The 7,268-nt window shown below is 34.5% G+C and overlaps 1 pseudogene; it reads left to right on the forward strand.

Moving 5' to 3' along the window:
• Nucleotides 1-722: 722 nt before the first annotated feature.
• Nucleotides 723-6,806, forward strand: LOC116559947 (annotated as a pseudogene).
• Nucleotides 6,807-7,268: the final 462 nt, after the last annotated feature.

Raw genomic sequence — 7,268 nt, forward strand, 5'->3', positions numbered from 1 at the left:
TTTAAATTTATAGTGACTATTCTATCTAGTTAATGCTGAAAGTCATATTCTGAAATTATTTCTGTTTTCCAAACACTTATGCACAAAATCTTTAGGAACACATTATTCTATTATTTCTATAAGTGTTACTTTAAACCCAGCTACAGATTACTTGAAATTTTCTGTTTGTAAAAGTTAAGTGGAAAATTAATAAGGTGTTCTATTCTAGGTATTCTAAGTAAAAATGTGTCTTTTCCTTCTTTAACAGTATTTTAACAATAAGATATATTTAATTCTATAATTTTATATAATACAAAAAATGGTTTCTCCTAACAAAACCTCCAAGTAATTTGCTTCAAATAAATTTATAATGAGTAAATATTTATAAGCAAGTGGGGTAATTAGCTTCACCAAAGTTATCTTATATACAGCATTTTTACAATGTCACTCCATAAATAATCCAACCAAAATGGTTTTGTTAAGTGTTATTTGTCCCTCATGTTTAGATGCAAAGAAGGGAAATCCAGAGAAGTATAAATAAATGTTTATCCCTAAATAGTTTAGCATGTTCTTAAATAGGAAGGCTAATACATATATAAAACAGTTTTAGGTAAAATACAAGCAGAAATATGTCCAAATGATGCATTGCAGAATCCTCTGTTTTATGGGCTTGATGCAAGATATGAATTCCATATACCATTACCCACAGTTTTAAATAAGATAATGCTGTCTTTTCTTAAGCAATGGCTTATGGAAATTGTAACGATTATTCAAAGACTGTCAGTTTTAAGACAAATTAAACAGATGATATCTGAATAGCAAACAATTTGTCCTCAAACTGCATTATTTACTGTCTAACTAGAAATCCAAACTTGTCCTCTTGAATAGAACATTGCATACTGCAGAACCAGGGACCAGGATGCCTTTCAAAAGTATCCATTTCTAGCCTTCAGATTATATCTTGCAATAAATTGCATTTTTCTCTACCATATTTTGAAATTGGCAAATAATTTTAGAAAGTGTATCCCCTATTGTATGTTAGATAACAATGATAGTGGAATTATAAGCTGAAATCTTTAGAACAAGCTTTCCAGGTATAGTTAATATTACTTAACTACTCATCTGCAGCTTTTATCTGTGTAAATCTTTTTCTTCAAAATTTTCAAGACTATATTTAAACACTAAAGTCTAAAAAATATGAAAAAAGAAAATCAAGGTCAAGTTTTTTTTTTTCTTTTTACTAAATATTCCAGTCCATTATGGTAATAAGCAGTCATATGTATGTATAAATATAGCTTATCCTCAAATAAGATAATTTATAAATGTCCACAACTCTGTAATATCAATAACATATTTTAAAATGTTATAGTATGAAAATCAATATTATAATACATTTTTTCAGAAAATAATTTTTTACATCTCCCTCTCTAGATGTTTTTATCACCTTCCAATTTTCACAAAATACATAATAGTATTATGCATTTCCACAACTATACTTAGAATTTCAATAGAAATTATATCAGTGAAGAATTATCATTTTAATATCATGAACAGCTTTATTTTAAAATTGTATAAAATATTAAATAAAAATGAGAATCTAAAACAGCCTTAAAACCACAGCCAAATATGAGCAGTAAAAAAAAAGAAAGAAACTTACAAATTTCATGGATTAGTGCAGGATCAAATAATAGTGGCAAAGAAAGTGGGTGGCCATTTTCCATCTCTTGACTAGTCTGTTTCCTAGGAGACAAAGACTGAATGATCACATAAATGACCCTACGCCTGTGGATTTAAATTCATGAAATTATATAGGACTGAAATCTATGCAGAACAAGAAAGGTAATTGTTAGGATGACTATTTATTAGGTAAAATGGAAAAGTTTAAAATACTTACATTACTTTCCAAGAGTTTTCAAAAATGAATTATTACTAAAATATTCTGTTTTTAAAGTCCCTATCCTATCAAATCATGAGTTACAATACAACTAGTCAACAAGCATGCTGATTAAACACCTTTGTTTAAACCTTTCTATATAGGAGGCTATTCACTGGCTCAACTCTTGTTTCTACCAGTAGAGTTAAAACCGGATTCCAACATATATCCAGATGGTACCAGTAGGATATCATTTTGTCTAGCAGCAAAGAGTTTATTAAATGGCCTCTGTCTGCTGGACTTCCAGCAAAACTAATCCTGCACAAGAAGCTACAGAGTGCCTTCACAGAGTTTGACAAATAGATATCTCATAAATTTTACAGTCTATAACAGCCTGGTGATGTATTACCTATGATGAGTGTAATAACCCTCTGTGAAAAAATCAAGTAGTTACTAAAAGGATAAAAGCATTTCCCTCCTCTTGAGAAAATAACCTAGGATTTCTCATAGCAATTCTTGTAGCAGTTTAAAGAGCATGCCGTTTCATGTAGATGACTCCAATACAAGTTCTTTGTTATGATTAATACTTAATATTTCTAGTTATTTTCTTTTTGAGTTGCATGTGTTTTATTATAAGGTAATTGAGTGAAGCATCATGAGTTAATTGTGATGATGAAAATAAGTGTATTTTTTAAACTTTTTAAATGTAATCTCTAGAAATAATTATATATGTATTATTATATATATTTAAATAATGAAAGTAATAACCATGATTGATAATATAATATCTACTATGGTTTTGGTTAAAAAATAATACATTTACTTATTCACAAATATTCATATGAAAGACACTGTTCTAAGTTCTTGGAATTTTATATATGTATAACAAAAAAACCTGCCCATGAAGAATTTTTAAAATATGTATATATTATGCAATCTAAAATGATTAGTTGTTATCTTAGAATGAAAATTAAAAACTTGATATAATAATTCTTAGATGACTATTTTATCATGCTATAAGTAGCTCAGAGCAACCAATGTACATAATGATTATTCCCCTCCTTTTTTCATCTTACATATAATAAATTATATTGAAATATCTAGGAATGAGAATGGCTGAAGCAGGGAAAATAAAGATATGAACCCATAAAGGCAAAAATTGCAATGTAGAAAACTTTGTTTTTAAGAACAGCTTTAGAATTATAGAAACATTGCAAAGATAGTACAGAGTTACCATGTACATTTTGCATCCAGTTTCCCCTCTTACTAATCACTTAAGTCAGCATAGTAATTTTGTAATAATTAACTGTCAACATAAATACATTATTATCAACTATCATGCTTACTTTTTCTGCTCCAGAGTCCTATCCAGTATATCTGTGGTATTTAATTGTCTTATCTCTTTAGGTTCCTCTTGGCTGTGGCTGGTTCTCAGATTAGATACATATACACATAACTGTAAACATATATTTACAGTTTTAAGGATTACCACTGAGATTTTTTTTAAACAATGTTATCAGTAGGGATTTGTCTAGTTTCTCCCTAATTAGAAAGGGTTTTGAGGCTTATAGTGGGAAGACCACAGAGGTAAATTTCCATTCTGAGTAAATTATATCAAGTGTACATATTATCTACATGGCTTATCACTGTTGTTATCCTTGATTACCTGGTTAAGGTAATAGTTACTACATTTTCCCACTCTAAATATTCTTTTTCTTCCCCATTTTATATATTGGGCGTTTTGGAAGAAAGTAACTTTGTGTAACCCACATCAAAGCAGAGGGGCGCTTTGCTTTCTGTCCTTAAGAATCGAGTATCTAGGGAGAAGGGATCCAAGATGGCCAAATAGGAAGAGCTCTCGAGTGCAGTTCCCAGTGAGAACAATGCAGAGGGTGGGCGAACACCGCATTTCCAAACGAGTTATTACTGCCCACATACCAGGAGATTCCCAGGCTGAAATGCACGACGAGTTTCCAGCACAGCTACTTCAGCCGGCCCAGCAGTTCCACACAAAAACTCACACAAATCTGGATGGCCATTTCAACTGGCACCTGGAATGCCTGGGAGACAGAGCTACCCATTCAACTGAAGAAAACAGGGCTGAAACAGGGAGCCAGGTGATTTGGCTCAGCAATTCCCATCCCCACAAAGACCAGCAATCTGAAACATTCTGGACCGAGAGTTTCTCAGCAAGCGCAGCTGGACCTGGGATGGTCCAGCTCTATTGGGGGAATGGCATCCACCACTACGGAGGCAGTCCTCACTACCAAGGCAGTCCACCATTACTGAAGCAGTTCTAACTATACCTCTATAAACAAAACTGCAAGGAAGTTCACACAGCAGCTGCGCAGAGCCCATGGCAGCTCAGCAATGCCTCTGCTGGCAGACTGTGACTAGGCTGCCTCCTCGCTGGGCAGGGCATCCCAGAAAAAGGCAGCAGCACGACAGAAACATAAATAAAGTCCCACCTTCCCAGGACAGAGCACCTGGGAAAAAAAGATGGTTATGAGTTCCGCTGAAGCTGACTTAAACGTACCTGCCCAGCAGCTCTGAATGGAACAATGGAGCTCACAGCTCAGCACTTAAGCTCCTATAAGGGACAGACTGTCTCCTCAAGCAGCTCCTTGGTAATAGCCTTATCAATTTTATTAATCTTTTAATTATTTTCATTGATTTGTGCTATTTTTAAAAAACTTCTTTTAATCTGCTTTTTTAAGGATTAAATTACTAATTTTTTTCCTCTTTCTTTCCAGTTTGGTACAGCTAAGCATGGATTATTGATTTAACATCTTTCCTTTGTTCAAGTAAGTGTATTTAGCACCAGAGATTTTACTCTAAACACTGCTTTCTCTGCACAGCACACATTTTAATGTTGTCATTTCATTTCTTTTAACACAAAGTATGTTTTAAATTTCACTTGAGACTTCTTTGATTTATGTGTTATTTAGAATAATGATGTTTAATCTTAAAACATTTGGTGATTTTTTGCAATCTTTTTCGTTATTGATTTATAATTAATTGTGGTTGGCAATACACTTTGTATAATTTGTGAAATAAGAAACAAATGTGGGCTTAGGTTAGGTGAGACTTATTTGAAAGAATCATTGCAATGGGGGAAAAGGCCTATTGCAAAGGGGAAGTGGGAAGATGCAGGTGCAGACTATGAGGCCTTCAAGTCTCAAAGGGTAAGCACAAAATGGATGTTTCTGTGTCAGAAGCAGTAAAGGAGGCTAGAAAGGACTTCCTGTGAGGAAGGGGTACAAGCTATGGTGGAGAGATCAGACGATAGTAAATGTTTTATCTTGATTTCAGTCTGTATTCAGGAAAGGTCTCTGAAGATTCCTTGTAGGCTGGCTCATGTAGAGAATGAGTCATATTTCAGGGGCCTGGCAGATGAAGCAAAGCTCAAACAAGTTTTGGTAAGCATGCATTTTGTTCTGATTGATCTGTGAAACAGTTCAGCTAACAATTTTTGAGGTGAAGATAGAAATCTAGAGGGTTTTATCTTGCCTTTTCATATGTAAACAAGGGAACATCTGTAAGTTTTACCTACATGAGTTGAGGAAAGGTGTTTCTTTGCAGTAATTTGTTACCATTGACAACAAATGGTAGAGGTGGGAGAATATTTATTGACCGTCATGTCACTGTTTTCTAGTAGCACTGGGATCTGATAAAACTTACCATTGTCAACTTCTATTATTTTTAATTTGTTCAAGTTATGTCTTGTAACCCAGAATGTGGTCTAACTTGAAAAATATTCCATATAAACTTGAGAATATACTTTCAGTTGCTGTTGGATGTAATATTGAAGAATTTTTTAAATTAATCTGAAAGATAGCACAGTTCAAGCCAACTAAGTCCTTACTGGTTCACAGATCTGTCAATTACATAGAGGGGTTTTCAACTGTAGCAGTAAATTTGTCTATTTCTCCTTTCAGTCCTGTCAATTATTGCTCTCATGTATTTGATAGTCTTATGTGCATACGATTTAAGAATTGTTCTGTCTTCCTGGAGAGTTGACTTCTGTGGTATTATTGTAGTTCCTCTCTTGTCGTTGATAATTCTCCTTATGCTGAAGTCTGTTAATATAGCTGTTCCAGTTTTCTTTTGACTATTGTTAGCATCGTGTATCTTTGCAGGAAAACCTGTGCTGCTTTGTGATCTTTCCTATTGAGTACCATCGTATTTGACAGGCGTATAAGAAACCCAGGGCTTCCTTCTGGATGGTGGAGTGAGTACACCTTCCCAGGAAAAATATTTCATGGCCTATGTTCTGGCTTTTGTTGAAGCAACTGATGGCATAGTAAATGAAAGCTAGGTAGAGCAATTTAGCCAGGAAGCTCAGCTTACAGAAGCCCACTGTTTCAATGGCTTCCAAATTGCTATGGGAAAAGCTACATTCTGAAGTATATAGTCTCCTTATTGACATATTAAAGATTCCAAAGAAAGGGAATTTCTCTTTGTCCAGTGGAAGGCATCTTTTTTTGTGGTTGTTTTGCATCAATATTCTGGCTCAAGAAATGGGGACTGATGTCTGGCCTCACATTTTTCAACAAACTTATGAACAAAGGTGAGGGTTTACACTGTGACTTTTCTTATCTGATGTTCAAACACCTCGTACACAAACCATTGGAGCAGAGAGAAAAATAAATAATGGCCAATGCCATCAGGATAGGACAGCAGTTCCTCACTGAGATCTGTCCTGTGAAGCTCATCGGGATGAACTGCAACTTAATGAAGCAATGCGTTGAGTTTATGGCAGACAAACATGCTGGAGCTGGGCTTTAGCAAAGTTTTCAGAGTAGAAAATTCATTTGACTTTGTGGAGAATATTCAACTGGAAGAAAAGACTAACTTCTCTGAGAAGAGGAGAGTGGGCAAGTACCTGAAGATGGGAGTGATTTTTGAGTCCAACAGAGAAACTTTGTACCTTGAAGTTGATGCTGACTTCTAAATGAACTGAAGATGTGTTCTCCTTTTGCTCATTGTTTTCCTTCTCATCAAAAACAAAACAAAACAAAACAGCTAGTGTATCAATGAGCTACATCATAAATTGTGCGTAATGTTTATTGAAAGCATCTTTAAAACTGTGTAGCTACCTCACAGTCAATCCTATTTATTTATAATGCTACTTATATCACCTAGAAGGGAAGGATATTTAACATAAAAGCTACTTGGAGTCTTATGAAAGAGCTTGTCTGGGTTTGTTTTTTGCCAGTAGGCTGGCTGGCTGTGTCTTTCCATAGCCATGACAGTGGCAGTCTTGGCTTTAAAGTGAGCGGTGACCCCTAGTGAGGTTGGATCAGTAGGACTGAACGTTCACATACTAACACAGGCAAAGGAAAGATGCAGCGTCCCTGCTTCAAAGCAGATTTTAAAATGTATTTAACTAATTTTTATCTAAAACTGGCACTTT

The sequence above is a fragment of the Sapajus apella genome, unplaced genomic scaffold (assembly GCF_009761245.1).
Source record: "Sapajus apella isolate SASKATOON/1434 unplaced genomic scaffold, GSC_monkey_1.0 scaffold25, whole genome shotgun sequence".
Classification (NCBI taxonomy): Eukaryota; Metazoa; Chordata; class Mammalia; order Primates; family Cebidae; genus Sapajus; species Sapajus apella.